The sequence below is a fragment of the Gossypium arboreum genome, chromosome 12 (genome assembly GCF_025698485.1).
Source record: "Gossypium arboreum isolate Shixiya-1 chromosome 12, ASM2569848v2, whole genome shotgun sequence".
In the NCBI taxonomy this organism is placed as follows: Eukaryota; Viridiplantae; Streptophyta; class Magnoliopsida; order Malvales; family Malvaceae; genus Gossypium; species Gossypium arboreum.
This window is the reverse complement of record NC_069081.1, coordinates 42,553,192-42,576,963: the sequence shown is the minus strand read 5'-3', so window position 1 is coordinate 42,576,963 and position 23,772 is coordinate 42,553,192. Positions and strand designations below refer to the sequence as shown.

The following is a 23,772-nucleotide window of genomic DNA, read 5'->3' as shown; positions in this document are numbered from 1 at the left end:
CGCAATTCGCATCCCAAACATGCGGAAAAACATAATTTTTAGGCTTTCTGAGCATTCTAAAGTCTATAAATACCAAATAGAAGAAGAGAATAGGGGGCCAACAGAGAATATAGAAGAAAACAACTCGAAGAACACTATTGGAGCCAACTCTGAAGCCAACTCTGAAACATATTTCCATCAAGATTAAAGACCTCATTTTAATTGCTTTTGAAGTTTTTATGAGTTTCTTTATTTCCTGTTGTTATTCCGTCTTTGAGATGTTTTTATTCACAATTATGAACTAATTTCCTAGATACCTAAGGGAGATGAACCCTACGATAAACTCTATTATTTGATTTCTATCTTATGCGATAAATATTTGATTCTTGTTTTCAGTTATGTGTGCTTATCTCTTGTTTTAATATTCTTGGGATATTAATTCATGTTTAACGTGCTTAAATCAGAGGGGGGAAAGTCCCTACTTAAGAGTAGATCTAGCATAATTGAGTGGAGTTGCATGTAATCCTAGAAATAGAATGATATAAATCTACCGAATTAGAGTCAAATCTAATAGGAGAATCCATAAATCGAGTTAATGCGACAATAGGGGCTTTAATTAGAAAGAAATTTCAATTAATCAACCTAGAGTCAGTTGCTTTTAATCTTGAAAGAGATATTATCATAATTTAAGGATTTCTATGAATTAAGATACCAAGTGAATAAATCGTTTAATTCAGATTCATAATGATAAATGAAGTCTAGGTGGATTCTTTCCTGGGTATTGTTTCGCTTATTGGTTATTATTAAATTATTTTCCTAATTTATTCTCTATTGAGTTCTTTAGTTAAATTAATTTAGTAATTTTAGTTTAAATCAATAACTCCAATTCGTCAGTTAAATAATAGGAAAACAGTAATTACTAATACTTTTAGTCCTCATGGATACAATATCTTTACTCACCATAGCTATACTATTTATCGATAGGTGCACTTGCCTTTGTCGTATTTTTAGTTAGTTCCATGACACATCAATGGAGTTAGTAAAATGTGAAAATTGAACCAAAATTAATGTTTGAGATATACAAATGCACCAAATTAAAGTTGATGTATAACATTGCAAGTTGCCTTTAATGTTTACATGTTTTTGTCAATTTGACCCTTATTCTTTTTTTGAACTATATTTGGTCCTCAACCTTTTAAAAAAAAAAAGTCGAATTGTTGTTTTTTTTAATTGAAATATCGATCGAAATATTAAATTTCTAAACATTGTAGCTCGAGTGACAATCCAATGTGCTTCATGCTAAATTTTTTGAATTTTTATGAACTTTTGGTAAGTTTTTTTGAATTTGAAATTTTTTTATTTTTTTATATTTTCTAAAACCATTTGTTGACATGGCATATATAACAAATAGTACCATGTCAATATGAAAGTACACTTGGACTGCAATGCAGGATGCCACACTAATATCATTAAAAAAATTAATAGTTTAATTAGTATTTTCATTAAAGAAAACGATTTGACTCTTTTTTGAAAGGTTGATGGTAAAATTTAATTCAAAAAAGAATAATGAATAAATTAATAAAAAAAATATAAACGTTGAGGGCTAAATTTGATATATGCCTTATATTTACTTATTAAAATTTGATACAAAATTTTGATATTCAAAATTAAATATATGATATTTTTGTTAAATATTTGAATATATAATTTAAATTTTTTAGAAAAATAGGATTTTTTAAAAAATTAGAAAAGTCAAAATTTGAAGGACATGTCCAAATAATTAATGTATTTTTTTTTAATAATAATCATATTGGCCTTATATTATCACTAAAACCAAACAACAAAATATAAATCCTACAAATGGAAAAATAGAAAATGCAAAACCAGAAAACTCGACCCAGATATACCGGCCCAAACCAAAAACCAAATACATGAACAAAAAGGAAAATCTTGGAAAATAAAAGTCATCGACCATAATACCCAATCAAATCTATTCCTTTCACCCGTCCCAACAAATAATCATTTCCCTTTCCCCAATGATTCTAGAACTTAGAGAGGAAACTAATCTGAAACCCTATTTTCACCAAAGTTCATCCTTATCCCCTTGTCTCATACACTTTAACTCTTGCCTCAGTCCTGTTCCTTTTCCCATTTCACTTCTAATGCTCGCTTTGCATATGCAAGAACTCTGCCCACTAGATAAATCGATTCACTTCTCTTTAACGTTTCTATTGCAATGGTATGTGATAATCCATTCGCCGCTTATATGGTATATTTGAAACTGATACTCCGAAAACTGCCTTTTAACTACTTTATATTGTGAATGTATACCCCTATAACCAATTTATCTCGATATTTTGACTTACATTTCTTCATTGTAGTTAATGAATTCCCTTCCAATATAACCTCTTCCCAACCTATCTCTATGCCCATTTCCAACGCCCGATGGCATGCAATGGCTTTGGCGATGAAAGCAGACAATACTCTACTATGGGTCTTTGAGCGAGATAATAGAACTTGCCCCTTAGCATTCCTTGCGACAACTCCTGAGGCCGACCGAAAGTTTCGACCGTTTTAAGCTCCATCAAAGTTAATCTTCACGGTAGATCCAGAAGGTTTGCCCCATTCCCCCCACCGTATTTGCTCTTGGATAAGTCCATTTCTCTGTTTATGTTATCTCAATAAGATAGTTTTCGATAAAACTAGCAATCTCCTTACTTGTTTTAATTTTCCGTTCATGTACCCTGGTATTTCTATCGCCCTAGATAGCCCAAAGCACACAATAGAAAATACGCTTTTGAGTGGCCGAGCATCCACCAAAAACCCAAGTTAGCCACTAATTAAAACCCATATCTGCTGAGCCTAAAATACGAGTTAACTGTAATTCTGACCATACTTCTATGGACACAGGTTATGCATGAAACACGTGGTATACTGTTTCGGCCTCTACACCACACCGGGGACAGCATACTTATTAATGAGCTTCTTATGTTTCATGTTAACAAAAGTAGGTAGATATTCCAAGAGATCCTCCATATTGTAATCTTAATTTTCCCTGGAAGGTTTAGGCCCCATAGCTATTTATAAAATTCCTTAGTACTGGTCTGTAAAGCATAAACAGTAGGAACCATGGGAAAGTTCTATAATAGTTTATAAGTGCTATATACCGAAAACTCCCCAGATGGCTCACCACTCCACACCATCAGATCATCATGTGCCTCATGTGCCAGCAAAATTTGAAGGATTCTAAAAGTGTCCACCATCACAAAGGTATTAAAGATTAATTCTTCTTTCTATATTATTTGATTAGCATCAATCAGATCAACAATCATAGAATTTTGCATGCTATTATCATAATTGACTAATCTATAATTAGCAGCCCCAAGAACCTAAGCTATGACAACCGTAAAGTGACCCTAGTCGGAAAGCGGTTTCGGTACCGCTAAACCGAGTAACCAAAGTATTTGAATATGATATTTATTGTCTAAAATATGTGAATATGAATGTGTGAAAGTTTTAAGCTTCGATTTAGTCGATTGCATGTGAATTTAGTAATAGGACTTATGTGTGACACTTTTGAAATGTGATAGGTTAATCTATAAGGACCTATTAATGCATGTTGTATAAACGATGGGTTTGCATGTCAAATTAGCCAAAAATCTAGATGGTGGCCGGCCATGCTATGGGGTAAAACATATTATAAACATTTTGTGTTAATATGTTGTGGGAAGAATAATAAAATATGAGGGGAGTGGGAGGAGAAATCAAAGTTGTTTCATCCTTGCTCCCTATTTTGTCAGTAACAAGGAAGGAAGAAGAAAGGAGTTTTCTTGCTTCATGTTCGGCTTGGATGAGGATTTGGAAGAGGTAAGTACCTTGAAATTCTTGGAAAATTATGTATAAAGAAGGTGGTTAGTTCAAGTTCTAATCATTTCATGGATTAAGTTTTGATTGTTTGGAGGTTTGATATTCGGCCAAGTAGTTTGAAGCTCTTAGTACATATATTTTTTCTTCTTTCTTGAAGGTTGAAATTGGGTTGTTCTTAAGGAGGTGCCGAATGTGGTCATTGAAGGGCCTTGAGGAACAATATGTGTGGCTTGGGTTATAACATTCGGCCATGGTAGAAAATGGAAGAGATAAATGGTTGTTAATTGTGATAGTTTAAGGAAATTGTAAGTAGTTTGAATAAATGAACAATAATAATAAATCATCTAGTGAATTGGTGTAGTTGCCGAATTTGAACTAGGAAGTTATTGAGTAATGTGTGTATTTTAAGTGATAGAATAGAGTGAATGCTTGGAATGTGATATGTATGAATTATAAGTTGGATTAAAAGCTGTTATATTGCCTTATCATTTTCGGAAATGTGCTTTGTCAAAGAAATTGAGGGTTGATGTTTAAGTGATGTGAGTATAGGGATATTCGGCTTGTAGTTTTATAGATGTAATATGAGTGTTAGGACGGAATGATGTTTAAGTACGAATGTATTTGGATGGATGTGCTTATAAGTATAACTTGAGATAAAATGGTGCTTAGTCATCATAAGTAACCATATTTGTAGAATGTATTAAGTATATAATCGGCCTCAACATAGACATGCATATTCGGCCACATGAATGAATACATAGATTGATGTTGTACGTTCGGCTATAGGTAAGCATATTGATGGCTTTATCTTGACTTAGAAAATCGGCTAAAGGAGAATATTGGCTAATATGTTGAATTTGATTCATGATTTCATACATATATGACTCTAATGCCTAATATATATGGGCTAAGTACCTTGAATTTCTCTTTGATGTTCAAAATGATTAAATCAATTTATTTGTTAAATTAAGCTCAAGAGCAAAGGGGAATTAAATCCGATAAAAGAAAGGAAAAGGTGATCGAATAGCCGTTGAAATCGTTCGACAACTTCCGAGGTAAGTTTTAAGTGATTAAACGTTGAGTAAATTCAATCATAATGAGTTGATTTAATAAGATATGATGTGGCCATGATATGTCTTAAACTCAAATGGTAAGTTCATAAGTGTTTGGACTTGAAAATTTAAGAGCAAATTGTAATAATTTGCTTAGACAAGACGATAACGTGATTTTAGAAAATCACTATAAATTGTTGGTGTGGAATTATAAATTTGAATAAAATATGTAATCAAAGCTTAATTAGTCTAGTTTCTTATAAAAGAGACCGTGTAAGCAAATAAATTTCCTATAAAGAGATATTTAAAGTTGTGTGAGACGATTATAGAATAACTCAAAATCCTCGCTTACATTTTTAGAAAATCATTATAATTTGTAAAAAATGGTTATAAGATAAAATTTATATGCTTAGACTCCTTAATGAGTCTAGTTTCAAATGAAATCAAATAGAACATATTTTGAATTACGTACAATGAGAAATTTGATTAAGTAGTGAAGAGTGGTCGATTAGTCAAGCAATGGAAACAGGGAAACTTTAAGAAAAATTTGGTATTGATTGGCCAAACCTAAAATTCGAAAATTTTATGGATGGAAGATATATGAGTCTATATTCGGGAAAATTAACGGCAATTGATTTTGGGTTTTGTAGCTCCATTTATAAATAATTTAGTGACTATTGCTTAGGAAAACAACTTGTAGTGAATATGTGAATTTGTTGTAAACATTGATGAAACTATTTGAGTTGCTTATAAGCTATTCTTTGAAATTGATGTACAAGATAAATATATATGTATATGGTAAAGCCGAATGGCTAGTGTGAAATATGTATGAGATATGTATATGTGGTAAAGCCAAATGGCTAGTGTGAAATATGTATGAGATATGTATATGTGGTAAAGCCGAATGGCTAGTGTGAAATATGTAGGAGATATGTGTATATTGTGGCCGAATGACCAAATGTGAAATGTGTGTATTATTAGATATTTGATGAGGCAAATGAATTACAAATATAACGATCGATGTGAATGTTGTAACATGTGATTAAATGTACATGAAACTTGAAATATATTAAGGTAAGACCCGATGACTACGTGTGGAGATTATGTCCGGTAAGACCCGATGACTACGTCTTGGAGATTTTGTGCAGGTAAGACCCGATAACTACGTGTGGGGACTATTCGAGCTAAAGGTTTATTTGAAGATTCGAGTAAAGCATAAGATTATACGACTTCACGGTAACAATTGGTAATAAATCGTTCAATGTGTTATCTTTGGTCGGTATGTATTTTGAGATTATATTTAAGTTTGATTTGGACTAAATCACAAGGTCGTTATGTGATGCATATGTGAGTAAAGCAATAAGACTGTTTTATGATTATTGTGCGTTTGGTCAATGTGGAAAGTTAGGTGAAAATATGTAATGTACCTATGTTTATAAGAGATCACTATCAAGTGAGAATTTATCTGCCTATTATATATGATGAGATGGGCATATTCGGTAAAGGGATGGTATGCCCGAAGGAAGTGTGAAATAAAAATACGAACAACTATGTTATAATTTGATTGTTATCTGTTGACACTACTTAAAACTTACTAAGCATTGTAATGCTTACTCCGTTTACTTTGTTTCCTCTGTTTTATAGATCTCATTTGGAAGCTACTGAGGCTCGGGGATCGTCAATCGACAACTAGTTACACTATCACTATCCACCGCTTATTCTTGTTATGTTTTGAATTATTTTATGGCATGTAAAGAATAGACCGATGGTAGAAGAATATTTTGGTTAATGTATATAAGCCATGCGAAAATGGCATCTTTTGAATGTGTACTTATAGCGATTAAATTGTATCCTGATGTCTTTAGTATTTACCTAAAGGAACGTTCTTTATAAAAAAAATATTCAAAATTTTTCTTTGTTAGGATATGAGCTTCAAGTCCGGTAATGCCCCTTTACCTATTCCGGCGACGGATACGGGATAGGGGTGTTACATAAGCATCATCATTAATTGAAATTTTAAGACCTGAACCCACCCTCCAACATAATCCTTCTTGTAATACACCCTTCGCAGCCCAAATGCTTTTCCAAGTATAAGATGGTAAATTATCTGAACGTACATCAATAAAATCTAACCTTAAAAAATACTTCGCTTTAAGAACATGGGATAATAATGAATCTGGATAGTTTATAAGCCTCCAACCTTGCTTAGCTAACAAAGCAATATTGAACTTCCCCATACTTCTAAATCTCATTCCCCATTCTTTCTTTGGCCTATACATTTGACTCTGTTAGATATGTGAATGTGTTAGGCAGGTTGTTAGTTAGGTATCAAGATTGGTATATTGTATTGGGTTAGTTAGCAAAAGTTAGCCTATCTTCCTTATGTATATAAACCTCACCTCTGTACTGATACAAACAAATTATGAATACAAAACTATTTGAGTCATTTTTTTTCAATCTTTTTAATTTTATTGAGTTACTAATATGGTATCAGTCGCCTGAGTTATGGAGGTTGTTCTGCTGTTGATCCATGGACAATTTTGCCAATTCCACTGCTGACCATGGCAGTCTTGCGTTTTCCAACTCTTGTTTGATTCAAACTTTTCCTTGTTACGATACGGTAAAGTTGGATGAGGGGAACTTTGTGCAATGGCAATAGCGTGTTTGTTTAATAATCGAAGGTTATGAACTATTAGGGTATTTAAAAGGGACAGTACCTATTCCTCCGCGATTCATCTCTTCTCCAGATGGAATTCTAAATCCAAATCCTGATGCGTCTTTGTTTGTTTAGCAAGATAAACTTTTTATTTCTTGGCTCATTTCTACAATTAGTCCTTCTTTATTATCTTATTTTACAGCAGCAAAATTGAGGTGTGACATTTGGAGTACAAAGAATCGTCTCTTTGCCGCTGCTACTAGAGCCAAGGTGTCACGTATCACACATGAGTTACACTCTATCAAAAAAAGGATGCTGTCCATTAAAGAGTATATGGCGAAGATACAAAATACTTGCACCTTGCTTGAAGCATCCGGATCAGTAGTTCCAGAAGTAGAGAATGTCAAAATTATTCTTGCTGGACTCTCATCGGAGTTTGACATGGTTCTTACTGTGGCTTCTTTTTTGTCTGATTCTATTTTTTTACAGAAGCTTGTCGATGTACTTATGGAACTTGAGAGCCGTCAGGCTCGTGCGGTGACGAATGTGTCCTTCCACACGCATCTGGTGGAGGCTGCCTCATTGACACCGGTGGTAGAGCCCATGTGTGGTGGTTGTCCACTATCTTCTGGTCATGGTCGAGGGTTCCGACCTCGGCTTCAATGTCAGATCTGATGAACATGTGATGCAAAAGTGCTATTATCGATTTGATCGTGATTATGATGGCTTGTCCACTCCGACCATGACGCCGACCCCATTTGGACAGGTGGCTACGGATCGTGTGACAATGTGGTTGGTGCACTTAGCTGGTATTCGTCAACGGGTGGTGGTCCAGGACTATCTCGAGTCTGTCTATGGTGCATCCGTTCGCATCTATTTGGGATAGGAGGCTGCCAAATTTTTCTATGGTAAATCAGCCATCTGCTAGGGTTCCTAGTTTTTTTAATGGTTATGATATTATTGCAGGTCAAGGGGGACAATCTGTTAGGCCGAATGCCGGAGCAGGCCCGTATTTTGGCGCAAATATGCCATCTACCATGGGTCTACATTATTGGCCTTCCTCTCTTGGGCTTGTTGGTGCTCATAAACCGCCCACCTCATCTCATGGTGTTGGACCATATAGTAGGTTGGCACCTATGGATCTGATTCTTGGCCAATCTTCTGGGCCCGAATGCCAATTTTGTTGGGCTTGAAAATGTTAGTAATTTTTTGGCACAAAATCATGGGTCCAATGTGCCATGGTGCACTAAATGAAAGTATGTGTTCATGACGTTGATGCCTCGCCATGCGTTGTGTTGCCTCATTTCCCTGATTGTCATGCATCTTATTATTTGACCACCTTTAGGTCCAATTCCAATACTACTTAATATGGGTTAAATTTTGATAATGAAAACTCGTATATTCCTATGCCTGTAGGGACCACATCTTGGTGTCCTGACTTTGGGGATACACATCATGTATGTTGGTAGGCTATCGCTTTACACGAGTCCATCCCATACTCAGGTACATCTCTTCTCCTTATAGGTGATGAGACTCCTACAAAAATATCATGTGTTGGGAATTCTAGTTTACCTACAACAAGTAAGATGCTCCATCTATGTAACAGCCCGATTTAGGGCCTAGTCAGAATATTGGTCTCGGGACCACAAATCTGGATTTGAATAAAGTATTTTATCATTATTTTGGAGTATGGCATGTTCATATTAGTGTATGAAAATTTTGGTGAGTTAATTTTGACGTTTGTGAACCCAATTGCGAAAAAAGACTAAATTGCATACAATGCAAAAGTCTTAAGTTGATAGCTAAAAGTGTCAAATAGCTAGAGAACCTAAATTAGAGGTATTTAAAAGACAATTAGACCCTATAGAGATAGCTTGGTCAGCCATAGGAGACAAATTCATGAGAAAGTCAAAATTAGGTGAGTTTTGGTCACCAATTTTGACTAGTTTTAATATTTAAAATAAAACAAAGGCCACATCCTCTTTATTTTTCTTCTTCACCGATTTTTACCAGCCATATGAGGGTTTTGAAGCTTGAAATTTGCAGCAACTTATCATCTCTAGAAGTAAGTTATTTTCATACCCTTTGTTGAAGATTTTTACATCTCTAGACCCCTAGAAGCATGAGCTTTCAAATGAAGGTACTGTTTTGCAAAATGGTTGAAAGTGTAGGGTTTTTCCATGAGACCACCTAGGGTGTTTTTTGAAATTTTATGAAAGAATATGAAGCTTAGTGGTGTGATAAACAACTTTTATGAAAGGATTTTCATGAAGATACCTAAAAAGGACTAGTTTGCATAAGTTGTAAAGTAGATGATAAATGTATAATATAGTGGGAATTTGGAGTTGCTATAAGAGTAAAAAGGGTTTGGCTAGGCTTAAGATGCAAAGAAATTCGATAAAAATCAAATTTCAAGTCTAGGGGTAAAATGGTCATTTTGTCAAGGTCTAGGGGCAAAATGGTCATTTTACCAAAGAAGTGAATTTTCAATTGCCTAATTTTATTTAGTGATTAAATAAGTGTATTTTTCTATTATAGATCAAGAAATACCGAATCCGAACCTAGACCAAGGGAAAGCTAAGAAAATCGACTAAATCGACTAGTTGTCACATTTTTGTAATCCGAGGTAAGTTGTATGTAAATAATACAACTACATTGATAATATATGTGTTTGAATTATATCAAAATTATTATAGCATAAATTGCTTGACTTGTGGAAATGCGAAAATGTGATGAGAATAGAGATAGTAGAGTTCCCGTTTGAACCTAGGAAATAAATCGGATATTCATGCCATGACATATGGGTTATTGTGAGCTAGTGTAAGACATGTCTGGGACGTGCATCGGCCACATTATGAGAGCCAATGTAAGACCATGTCTGGGACATGGCATCGGCATCGAGACAAGTGCTAGTGTAAGACATGTTTAGGACATGCATCGGCCTCGAGACATAAGCCAGTGTAAGACTATGTCTGGGACATGGCATCGGTGCCTTACCCCACGTTTGAGGCTATGGAATATTCGATAGCATTCTAAACGGTTCAACAGTGAAAGTTCTGATTTCTAGTTAATGTGGAAAGTATAACCGTGTTGTGAGTGATACAGGTACCTATTTGGCATGTATAAAATGTGAGCCACATTATATGCTATATGATGTGTACTGAATATTGATGAGTAAGTTTTGATTATGCCTACTTGTGTATTATGATACTTGTTGATAAATGGCAAAGTATTGTTGTATAATTATTTATATGCAACTTACTAAGCTTTATACTTACTCCCTTTCCTTTCCTTTTTCTTATAGTGCTGCCTATCTAGCTCAAGGATCAACGGAAGTTAGAGATATCGATCACACTATCAATCGAAGCATTCGGTATAGTTTGATTTAAATTTTTGAATATGGCATGTATAGGGAACTAGACTTGTGTTTTGTGTTGTTATTAATTTGGCCAAATGTGTTGGTTTGTGATAAATTGTAACACCCCTTACTCGAGACCGTCGCCGGAGTCGAGCACGAGGCGTTACTAGACTTATCTTACTTGTTTGGGGCATAATTTTTTTTAAAATTAATTCGCTCACATTCATCCAATAAATCCATAAAAAAGGGCCTTTGAGGCCCTAAAACGTGCAATTGGAACAGTTCTAGACCAAACCGGGAACATTAAAAATTTTCCAATTACTTCCACAAATCAAAACAATTTATTTCACTATTCATAATAAAACTGTCCATCTGCATAACAGTTACTAAATTAATTATAACTCAAGTTCCGAAACTCAAAATTTAAATCCATAAATTTTTTCTGAGACTAGACTCATATATCTTCTTACCTTAATTTTTCCAAAATTTTTGGTTTGGCCAATTAGTACAGTTTATTCATTAAAGGTTCACTTGTTTCGCAGTTCAGCGGACCTGACCTCTCTTCACTAAAAATCAATTATCTCATTATACAGAATTTGGATAATGTTTTTGTTTGTTTCTAATGAAAATATACTTACTAAGTAATCTAGAAATATAAACTATGACTTATAATTCTTTTTTAAAATTTCTAGTGATTTTCCAAATTAGGAACAGGGGATCACGAAGTCACTCTGAACCAGTCTTACAAAAATTTAAATATCTTAGAATATAGACTTCCTTTTCTTGCTCTGTTTCTTTCTTATGGAAATAGAATCAATAATATTTAATTCTATATCCAATTAACCATTTAATTCCATTTATACAATTTTTAGTGATTTGTCAAATCCAAGTCACTGCTGCTATTTCCTAACTGTTCCATGGCCAACTCTTACTCCTTCATAATTTCTTTGCATCAAACCTCATTTAGGCATATATAATACCAAAACATGTTCTTATTTAGCTATATCATAAGCTAATCATTACCAAGTATTCACATGACATTCTTTAATCATATCATAAGGACATACACACAAAATAGCCAAGTACCTATACATGCCATAACTTAAAGTATTTCTAGTCACAAAATACCGAGATAGCTCATTGATAGTGTGAGGCGATCTCTAACGTCCTTATGATTTTCTGAGTTGGCTTTGCGATGCTATAAAAAGGAGAGAAAAGAAAGGGAGTAAGCATAAAGCTTAGTAAGTTTGCATGTAATAAATAAAAACATTCTAAATGAATTATCAGGATAACCTGAACCTTTCGAACATGGACTTATCTTACCTTCCCTTTGGTACACTCTTTAAATTTTCCGTTGAACCACTTGGAATACTAAGGATATACGGATACCTTTCCTTTTTAAACTTACTATTGCCATGTCTTGACATGGTCTTACGTGGTATCCTTGCCTTATGAACTCACCATTGCCATGCCTTGGCATGGTCTTACATGGGATATTTGCCTTATCGTAGTTTATCAACGCCATGTATTGACATGGTCTTACATGATTTCCTTGCCTTGTAAAACTTACCAATTCCTTGGTATGGTCTTACTTGGTATCCTTAAACCCTAATGTCATGTCATTTGTATCCTACACATTCCTAAGGTTCAACTGGGACTTTTAAGTATCATTTCTCCGTAAATTCTTACTTGAATCATCAAGGAATAAATTTAAAAAATAAATATATAGATGCTGAAAAATAACATCATTAATTAGAAATAATAAAACATTGCATTTATTTACCGCAAACTTACCTCGATACAAAATATGATCAAATATTTTGATTTAGTCTTCAACATTTTTCTTTCTTTAGTCTAACCCTGAATTTCATTCTTCTTGATCTATAATAGCATATTTAACTTATTTAATATTCACATTTATCAAAACAGTCCCTAACTCTAACTTTGGAAAAATTATGATTTTGACCTTAAAATTTTGCACATTTACACTTTTTCCCCAAGGCTTGGAAATGAAACTTTATCCCTAATTCTTATGTTTTATGACATGTTGATCATTTATTTACCTACGTCAATATCAAATTCCCACTCTAACATGTACTTATGACCATTAGGTATTTTTACCGATTATGTCGTTGTACTCGTTTTCGCTTAAAATCGCTTAGCTCAAGTCGTTTAACATAATTTCAAGCTTCATATTCTATCATAAAACATCAAAATAAACACATTTCACCAATGGGTATTTTTCCAAATATGAACCCTAGGTTAAATTATTGCTAGAATAAGCTAAATCAAGTTACCGAGACTTCAAAAACGTAAAGAATATAAAAAATGGGGCTTGGAATCACTTACTATGAAGCTTGGAAGCTTGACAAAACCCTAGTTATGAAGAACCCTTGAAATTTCGACCTAATGAAGAAGATGGGCACATTTTGTCATCTTTTTCCCTTTTTTAATCTTATAATTACCAAATGACTAAAATACCTTTCATTAAAACTTTAGTTATTTTTATCTATGTATGTCCATTTTTGTCCATGAAAATCTAATGGTCTAATTACCATTTAAGGACCTCTACTGTAATATCTCAAAAATTTTTACAGTAAGATATTATCTTTGATATAGTAAAATAAGGAAATAAAGTGATAAAAAGGAGAAATTTTGAGTTATGTCAACCTTGGGAATTATATTATGATATATTAATTCAGGAAATGACTAAATTGTGAAAGTGAGAAAATTTTTGTTGCTCAAGAGTAAATACTCAAAATTTGAGGGGTTAAAGTGTAAATATGGAAATTTTAAAGGACCAGTAGTGAAAATATTTTAAGGATGGAATGATCTAGAAACGAAGGAAAATGGATGAACTAGGACCAAATTGAATAGGTAAAGAATTATGAGAGACTAAATTGTAATTTTACCAAATTAAGTGATGACTCAAGGATGAAATTTTAAAGATTATAAAGGGCAAAAATGGTCAATTAAAAGGAGAGAGAAATCTAGAAGGCAATGATGATGTTGGTGATATTTTAGATTAACTAATTAGTTAATAAATATTTTGAATTGATTTTTTTAATGATATTTTATTATTTTATTATTATTTTATTTAGTATAAATATATATGTGTGGAGAGAAAGATGAAACACACACACCAACCATCATCTTCTTCCATGCACCCCACATTAGAAAGAAGAGAAGAAAGAAACTTTTTTTTTTTACAATTTAGTCCTTTCACCAAAAATTCACCATTTTCACCTAGAAATTAAAAGAATTTCTATGGTTACCAAGAGATAAAAATAATAAGAAGACTATAGGGAGCTAGAATATCAAGTTAGATTCAAGAAATAGAAGCTGGAGGAGAGAGAAAATCAAGTTAAAGATTGAAATCAATGGAACAAGGTAAGAACATCAAGATTTCAATATAATTTTAAGTTTGATATTATTGAAAAAGCATGGAATTGATGTTAATGTAGAGTCTTCTTTTATATGGTCTTATGTTCTTGATATGTTTGAGAAATAGTGTAGAGAAAGAAAATAAGGGTGTTATGAACATGGTAAATAAACATATTGCACTAAAATAGTTTTGGTTAGCAGTAGTATGCTAAATTTGAAAAGTCACCATATATTGTAGAAATCAAATTTTAAATTAAATCTTATTGAGTCTAGTTTCTTATAGAAGAAATGGTGTAAGCAATGGAATTTTGAATTATGAGAAATAATAAATTTTGTGAGACAAGGTTAGAGTGACTTTGGGTTCCGCTGTTCTAACTTTGGAAAATCATAAAAAATTGGAGAAAAATAATTACGATCTTAAATTTATAAAATCCTTAATGAGTCTATTTTCAAGAGAAACAAATAGGAACATCATCCAAATCTTGTACGAGGAGATAATTAATTCTTAGCGAAGAAGGCTTGGAACTGTCAAACAGCAGAACAGGGGTAAATTTAAAGAATAAACTGTACTTATTGGCTAAACCAAAAATTTTTAAAATTTTATGGTAAGAAGATATATGACTATAGTTTCAGGGAAAATTAGTGGATCTTAATTTGGAGTTTTGTATCTTAAGATAAAAATAATTTAGTGACTATGACACGGATGGACAGCTTTCAATATACATATAGTAAATAGTCAAATTATAGATAATGTTACTTATAAGCATGTTATATACATTAAGGATGTGGAATGGAGAGGAGGAGGAGGAAAATATATATGAATATTTAGCTAGCATGGCTAATTAGCATGTTTTAGGCTCAGGGACTAAATTGAATGAAAATAAAATTTTATGGGCAATTTTGTAAAAATGTTAGAAATGACCAAATTGCATGAATTGGATTATTTTATTATTTAAATTACAAAATTGAATGAAATTATTAATTTAGACTAAGATCGGGTGAAATCATGTTTTAGCGATTAAATTGAAAAGTGTTGAAATTATGGAAAATTCTGATATTTCATAGAATTCATGGGCTGTTATCAATATGTTTGAGAATAATTAGGCTTGAAACAAGGATTAAATTACCATAATTTTATTTTTCTGAGCCTAAAGATAAAATCGTCATTAATTAAAAGCTTAAGGGTAAAATGGTAAATTTGCCTAAGAGTACTAATTGATCGTATCAGAATATGAAATGAATGAGAATTATGATCAAAGTCATTTATAAAGATACGGACGGCTCTAATACGAGACTTGAACGTGGAAAAGAAAATGTTATCAGATTAGTGAAATTATAAGTACGAACAAGCAACGAGGTAAATTTGTGTAACTTGAATTATATTTTTATATGCTTGAAATGTATGTTATTGATGTGAATATGATTTGAATGTTCATTGTATGAAAATTGATGAAACATTAATATATTCGATAAAAAGAGGAAGAAATCCCGGTTGAATGAAAGGAAAATTTGATGGATCATTGAAAAGGGAATTGACAATACAAAGGATCTAGCCCGGATGGGTGATCCTAATGATATAGCCCTCACGAAGAATATGTGTGAGTTTGGATTTAGCCTGGACTGGTAATCCAGACAAAGCTCTATAGAGTATTTGTCATTGCAGGAGATTTAGCCTGGATTGGTAATCCCGACAATACTGTTTGAGCATATGTTACAGGGCATTTAGCCTGGACTGGTAATCCTGTTGTAAGAAATGAGGTTCGCGGGAGTGTGCTCTCTCACAGGGGATTTAGCTTGGACTGGTAATCTTACTGTGAGAATTGAGGTTCATGGGAGTGTGCTCTCTGAAATGGAAATGTACTCACATGAATATGAATTGTCAGACCCAAAATGGTACACTAAAGTGTACCTCTGAAAATCCATCGAAATTTCGAGAAATTCAACGGGATAAATATAGAAAATGGTAAGAACTTGAAATCAAGAGATAAAACTTGAAATACATAGAAATGATAATTATTTGATATATTGAAATATGATATGGAAAATACATGTATGTGATGTAACACCACATGCCCCAGTCCGCTCTCGAGTCGAATACAAAATGCATGCAGACTTAACTTAATTGTTTTCACAGTCCATAAAAAAATTTCAGACAAGCTGGTTCTTGCATCACTGTCGCCTTAAAATCATATCTGGAGTTTCAAAACTCGAAAATCAGTTTTGTAATTTTTCCTGAAACTAGACTCATATGTCCATCTACAGATTTTTCTAGAATTTTGGTTGAGCCAATTAGTACAGTTTATTAGTTAAAGTCTCCCATGTTACAGGGGTTGACTACACTGACCTTCGTGCATTACGACTTGAATATCTCCCTGTGCAGGGCTTCAATACTGATGCTGTTTATTTCTATAGAAACTAGACTCAAAGAGGAATCTATAAACATATGGTATGATTCCTAATTATCTCTGGTTAATTTATAATAAATTTCCAAAGTCGGAACAGGGAATCCAGAAACTGTTCTGGCCCTGTTTCACGAATACTTAAATATCTCTCAATATACAACTCATATGACCGTTTCGTTTCTTCCATATGAAAGTAGATTCATCAAGGCTCATTTACATAATTTATTAACTATTTAATTCCACTCCTGCTATTTTTAGTGATTTTTCACATCCACACCACTGCTGCTGTCAACATCTATTACTAAAACAAACCAGGCCTATTTCATGACTTTCCCTTAATTTAACTAATAATTCATCATGCATGTCCCAAATTATAACCATGATTTGTGTCCAAACATCACAAAACCAATTCCAACCGAACATTTACGCCATTTTCTCATGGCTAAAAGTTTACATACCAAATTTCAACAAAGCATAATAGCGTATACATGCCGAAATGTACTCCTAGACCAACTACGAAGAAAATACCAAAAGTTGTTAGCCGATGTGATGACTTCGATGACGGTCCCGAATGCACAAAAAGTCGAGTCCGAGGAACCTAAAATAAGTGACAAGCAAACACCGAATGAGTATATAACTCAGTAAGTCATAAGCAATGCACTATCATCCATTAATAACATTATTACAAGAGGAAACAAAATGGAACGAGGTTAATTACTCCATCCAAACTGAACTATACCATAGTTCCTTAGACCTTCGGTTCAATCTCATACCAAGTTACACATTCACATTCCATATACTAATCAATAGGATATTAGAGGCATTTTATACATCATTTTGTTCTCGTTACAATCATACAACTAAATGACCTCTCACTTATTCCACGATAAGTCTTATGTACGTGGCTTCAATTAAAATTGTCACATAGGTTCAAAACTTACCGAACTCAACTCCAAATATAAACACAGCGCCTATTAGCCATGAGCGCAAGGTACTTACCCGATCCGCTGTCCGTGATCAACTCAATAATGTCGCACACTCAGTGTCAATAGTGATTTCAAAACATATAGTGAGTCCGCACACTTAGTGCTATATAATCAACTCGCACACTTAGTGCTATACAATCAAACTCGCACACTTAGTGCTGTACAAATTTTAAACCCGCACACTTAGTGCCAATTTCATGATCATAAATGTTTATACCAGCACACTTAGTGCCGAAATCAACAACTCAATACATCTCACCTCTTTTCTCTTCATTCGATACTTTCATCACCACATACATACATGTATATAGATTTATCATTCCTTTCGGCATAGTTACATAGACATCATGTCTATTTAAATCAATACAAAATATGCGCTTAGTGACTTACTTTGTGTTGGGTAAAATAGTTCCAAGTCGGCTACTCGATGACCTTCGTCTTTCCCTTGCTTGATTCTCCTCCTTTAACTTCTTGAGCTTAATCAATAAATCAACTAGTTTAACCATCTTGCTAAACATTCATAATTCAATTACACATGCATATGTATGTTTGTATATTCGGCAACCATCCACACTAATTACCCATTTAGTTGATTATACACTTCCAAATGGGCATCACAATTAGATTTAACACTACCTTCATACTCAATTGGATGGCCGAATGTATGTATATATATATACAATGTCAACTATAACATCTTTTAACCACCTAATTTCATCTCATGAACACTTAATCAAATTTTCCTAATCTAGCATATATTTTCACATCTATTTGTAACATCATGTAAATTCACATATAACTACATTTCTTAAGTTCTACATCTTAATGCCCATTATAGCCACTCCCAAAACCTAAATCAAAAAAATCGGCAACATCCCCTTTCAATTATGTTAGCCGAACCCTCATCCTCTTCTTAGTCCTACATTCGGCTCCTCCAACACCATGACTTAACAACTTCAACTTTCATGCTAACATAACAAGCAACTTAACACATCCATATAACTAACACGTTAATAGCATCAAGGTATCAACTAAAAATTTTTAAGCTTCTTTGTCAAATCCCAACTCTCCAACAACCCCAAATCCAACCATGGGATAGATAGAATTTAACTAACAACTAAAAACATGCATGAATCTCATGGACAACATCAAACATTCCTTGGTCTAGCAACTACCATGGCTGATTTTCTCAAGCTCTTCCCCCCCCTTCTTCTTAGGACATTCGGCCAAGCAAAGGAAATGAAAGGATGGACACTTTTTTTTTTCTTTTCTTTGTTTTCATCATATTTCTTTTTTCTTTTTTCTTTTTCATTATTTTATCACCCATGCACCTTATTTTATTTATTCCAACATAAAGCACTTACACAACATGTTTCATGACATGTTTTGCCCATAATTCCTTGTCATAGCCGGCCACTAGCACTTGGGAGGGGGGGAAATTTGACATGCAAGTCCTCCCTTTTGACTACATGCACTATTAGGTCCTTATAGATTAGCCTATCACTTTTCGAAAGTGTCACACTGTGACAACCCGAATTAGGGCCTAATCGGAATAGTGGTTTCGTGACCACAAATCCGAGATAGAAATAATTGTTTTATAATTATTTTGGGGTTTATGATATGATTGCATGATTGTGTGAAAATTTCGTGATGAAATTCTATGCCTAAAGTGCTTAAATTGAAAGTAGGGATTAAATCGAATAAGTTGCAAAATTTGCATCCCGAAGTTTTAGTATGAAATTGTTTTGGAATATTAATTAGGAGGTCTTAAATAGCAATTTGACCAATTTTAAGTTCATGGACAAAATTAGGACATGGAAGGAATTTTGAAAGTTTAGTAAGGAGGGGCATTTTGGTCATTTGGATATTAAATGAAATAAAATGGGAAAAATAACACAAAATTGATCATCATCCTCCTTAGTTGCTGCCGAATTCTCCTCTCTCCATAGCTAGGGTTTCTTCAATTTTCAAGCTCCATAATCAAGAAAGATGCGAATTGATCTCGAACGGGGAAGGAAAAAGTTTTGGACTAAATTGCAAAATTTCCACATTTTGCACCAAGGTAAGTTTGTATGTAAATATTACAATAATTTCATGTACATTCTTATATTTCAGCCTATTATATAAATATACTAGCTGATGTTAAAATATAAATCGACTATTGGAAGAATGGAAATAAATATAGAGAGAGATCCGGTTGAACATTGGAGATCGAATGAAATAGAGGGCGTAGCTAGGTCACATGTATGATGCTGAGTGCACATCATGTGTACAAGAAAGCTACGAGACACCTGTAGTAGCTAGGTCACATGTGTGATACGAGATGTATCCCATGTAGACAAGAGAGCTACGTGAAAGATAAATGTAGCTAGGTCGCATGCGTGATTCCAAGTGAAGGACACCATGTAGACAAGAGAGCTACGTGAAAGATAAATGTAGCTAGGTGCATGCGTGATTCCAAGTGAAGGACACCATGTAGACAAGAGAGCTACGAGACAAATCGGTTGGGTGCATGAGTGGTACTAAGTGTTCACCATGTGTACAAGAGAGCCGAACTAAACGAAGTATGATGGTGGGGCTGTGTGCTGAAACCATTAAATATCGAGGATTGATCCGAATTGTTCAACGGGATGGTTTTGTGGTGATATTGTGGTTTGGATCTACACTTATGGTGCATGAAATGTGGTGAAAATGATTTGTGGTATATACATATATAAGATAAAATGAGGTTAGCATAAAGAATGTGTGAAAGAGTGAAATTAGCATTAAAACTGTTTTTAGATGGTAGCAGTGACGTGATTTTGAAAAATCACCAAAAATAGGAGGAATATAATTAGAGGTTGAATGAGATGTGAAATTAAAGTTTAATGAGTCTACTTCCATATAAAAGAAACAGAGCAAGCAAAGGAATTCTATATTTTGAGATATTTACAATTGTATGTGACTTGCTCAGGATGAATACGTGATCCCTGTTCCAACTTTGAAAAATCATTAAAATTGTACAAAGCAAATTAAGAAATATAGTTTACATGCCTAAATTCCTTATTGAGACTAGTTTTAAATGAAACAGACTTCAGGGTTGTTTGAATTGTGTACTGAGAGAAATTCAATTTGTAGTGAACAGAGGTCAGATCAGTCGAGCTGTGTAACAGGGGAAACTTTAACTAATAAACTGTACTAATCGGCTGAACCAAAAATTATAGAAAAAAATTAGCAAAAAGCTTTATGAGTCTAGATTTAGGGAAATTTTACGGATTTGAATTTCGAGTTTTGTAACTTGAGTTATGATTTATTTAGTGAATATGACGCAGCAGAGACAGCTTAAACAAAGTGGAATGGATAGTGAAGTTAAAGTAGATATACTTAAATTGTTGTGTAAACATGTTAGATTTTTTTTTTTTTTTGTATTTACATACTTACTTACTAAGCTATAAGCTTACTTTGTTTCTCTCTTTTGTCTTATAGTGTTCTTCGGCTTGCTCAGGAGTTAAGGATCGTGAAGATCTACCCGCACTATCATACTTTAGGGTATTTGAACTAAACGTTTTGAATTATGGCATGTATAGTAGGCTTAATTATTTTGTTACGTGTCATATTTGTCTAGGTTTAAAATATTAGTTACAGTACTCGACCAGCTAATTTGTACAAGCCATTAAAGTTGGCTAATATTGTTCAAGACATATATTATACGATGCACTATCAAATTGGATGACATATTTATATTTCGGTTATGTTTAATGGTATGTGTTATGCTCTGGTAATACCTTGTATCCTGTTCCGGCGACGGAACGGGTAAGGGGTGTTACACACACAAGTCCTACTAACTGAATTCACATGCAATCGACTAAATCGAAGCTTGAAATTTTCACACATTCATAAATACATATTCTAGACAATAAATATTACGTTCAAACATTTCGGTGACTCGGTTTAGCGGTCCCGAAACCACTTCCCGACTAGGGTCAATTTTGGGCTGTCACATGTGAAACTTGCCAGATAATTATGCATATTCAAGATTATGAACTGCTATTGGAATAAATATACACTAAACTCATGATAATGATGGTACATGTATTATTATCATAATGAATTGAAAGATATATATATTTATGAAGAAACAGCAAGAAAATGATATGTATCATGATATGTAAATATGAGACTATCTTTGATACGTTGATACAAGGAGAATTATGTATATTATGACAAGTAATAAATTCAAGTGAGACATGTTGAGAAAATAAGTTTATCAATATTAAAGTACGCTAACCTATATTGTTGCTTGAAGTTTAGGCAAGTGTCAAATTACTGGTTGAATGGTAATATGTTTAGTTATAAGACGCATTGAAATGGTAAGTACTTAGATGAAAATATAATTTAAGATTTTGGGAAAAAATTTTCCATGATCCCGATTTAATTCCGGTTGGTTTCTAATGTATGTTTTGGGCTTCAAGGGCCCAATAGAGAGACGTTATGATTAATTTCAAAATATGAATAATAAATGACTCAGAATTATCTGAAAATGTTCAGTAAACTCCGGCAATGCCTCGTACCCTATTTCGGCAATATATACGGGTAGGGGGTTGTGACATCCCAAAATTGGCCCTAGTCGGGAAGTGGTTTCGGGACCGCTAAACCGAGTCACCGACATGCTCGAACGTAATATTTATTGTCTAGAATATGGGAAAATGCATGTGTGAATTTTGAATTCTTTGATTTAGTTAATTTGATTGTGAATTGAAAGAAAAAGGACTCATGTGAAAGGATTTAAAAATATGTAGCTAATTTTAAGAGGTTAATAAAGGAATGAAGCAAAATAAATGGAGTTGCATGTCAAATACTCCATTTATTTTGGATGAGTGGCCGGCCATGTCTAGATGATGGGCAAGGGGACATGTTTCCAATATGTTTAGTTAGTGCATTATGTAGAAAGAATTAAGAAATGAAAAAAAAAAAATGAGCATGGATGCCCCCCCCATGATGCCGTAGCTAGAGAGAAAGAAAGAAAAAAAAGTTGTCATTCATCCTTTCTTTGAGCAAAGACTAAGAAAGAAAAACAAAAAATTGTTCATCTTTTCCTTCCTTCCTTTGGCGAAATTCCTAAGAGGAAGAAGAGATTTTTGCTTCATTTTCTTTGTTTAGAAGAGATCTAGAAGGAGATTTGGCTAAACTTGCATCAAGATTAAGGTATGTTGAGGTTGTGTCATGAGATTCATGCTTGTTTGGTTGCTAACTTGATGTGCATGTTAGCCATGGTTCAAATCCTTGCTATGCCATGAAAAATGGTATTTGGCCAAGGTTGATATTGTGTTAAAGCCATTGCATGCTAAATGTGAAGCTTGTTGATGATGCATATAATGATGGATTAACTACTCTTGAAATTTCTTTTTAGTATTCTTGAGTAGGACATTGAATTCTTTGTTTAACCATGACCGAAGTTGAAAGAGTATGGTTGTGATGTATTCGCCATGGTGCATTCATGAGCATGATTTATGCTTGTTACTTGATTGGTAAAATTTGTGTTTGGATGGGTATGAACCCTTGAGATTGACCTTGCACCTATATGTGTATACATGTTTGCACATGATGTATTGGCATGACATATATACTATTTCAAGGTATATATTTGCTTGTGATGATGTTTGGTTATGAAGTACATGAGAGATGTGTATTGAGCTACAATATGTAATGCGTTAGTTAGTAAAATGCATGCTGTTTTGTGTGGTATTAAGTGCTTAATTGGCCTCAACATGGACATGCATATTCGCCACATGAGGGAAATTGGTGTGCATGCATTCGGTTAGAGGCAAGCATATTGATGCCTATTCTTGGCCTAGAAAATTGGCTAAGAGGAATATTAACTAATGTGTTGAGTTCGATTCGTGATTTCGTACATATGCGACTTTGATGCCTAATGAGCATATATATTGGCTAGGTATCTTGAATTCCTCTTCGATGCTCAAATGATAAAACCAATTTATTTGTTAAATTAAGCTCAAGAGCAAAGGGAGCTAAATCGATAAGGGAAGGAAAAAGTCGTCGAATAGCCGTCGAAATCGTTCGACCACGTCCGAGGTAAGTTTTGAGTATC

The 23,772-nt window shown here is 33.6% G+C and overlaps 1 long non-coding RNA gene across 3 annotated transcripts; it reads left to right on the top strand.

Annotated features, from left to right (window-relative positions):
• The first annotated feature begins 1,948 nt into the window (after positions 1-1,948).
• Positions 1,949-4,961, top strand: LOC108462905 (uncharacterized). Of its 3 annotated transcripts, XR_008275878.1 has the most exons (4): positions 1,949-2,218; positions 2,361-2,594; positions 2,890-3,249; positions 4,818-4,961. It is a non-coding gene; the product is annotated as an uncharacterized LOC108462905 (long non-coding RNA). The 3 variants fall into 3 exon arrangements; XR_008275877.1 differs by having other exon boundaries at positions 1,949-2,594; XR_001867962.2 differs by lacking the exon at positions 4,818-4,961 and adding an exon at positions 4,004-4,344 and having other exon boundaries at positions 1,949-2,594.
• Positions 4,962-23,772: the final 18,811 nt, after the last annotated feature.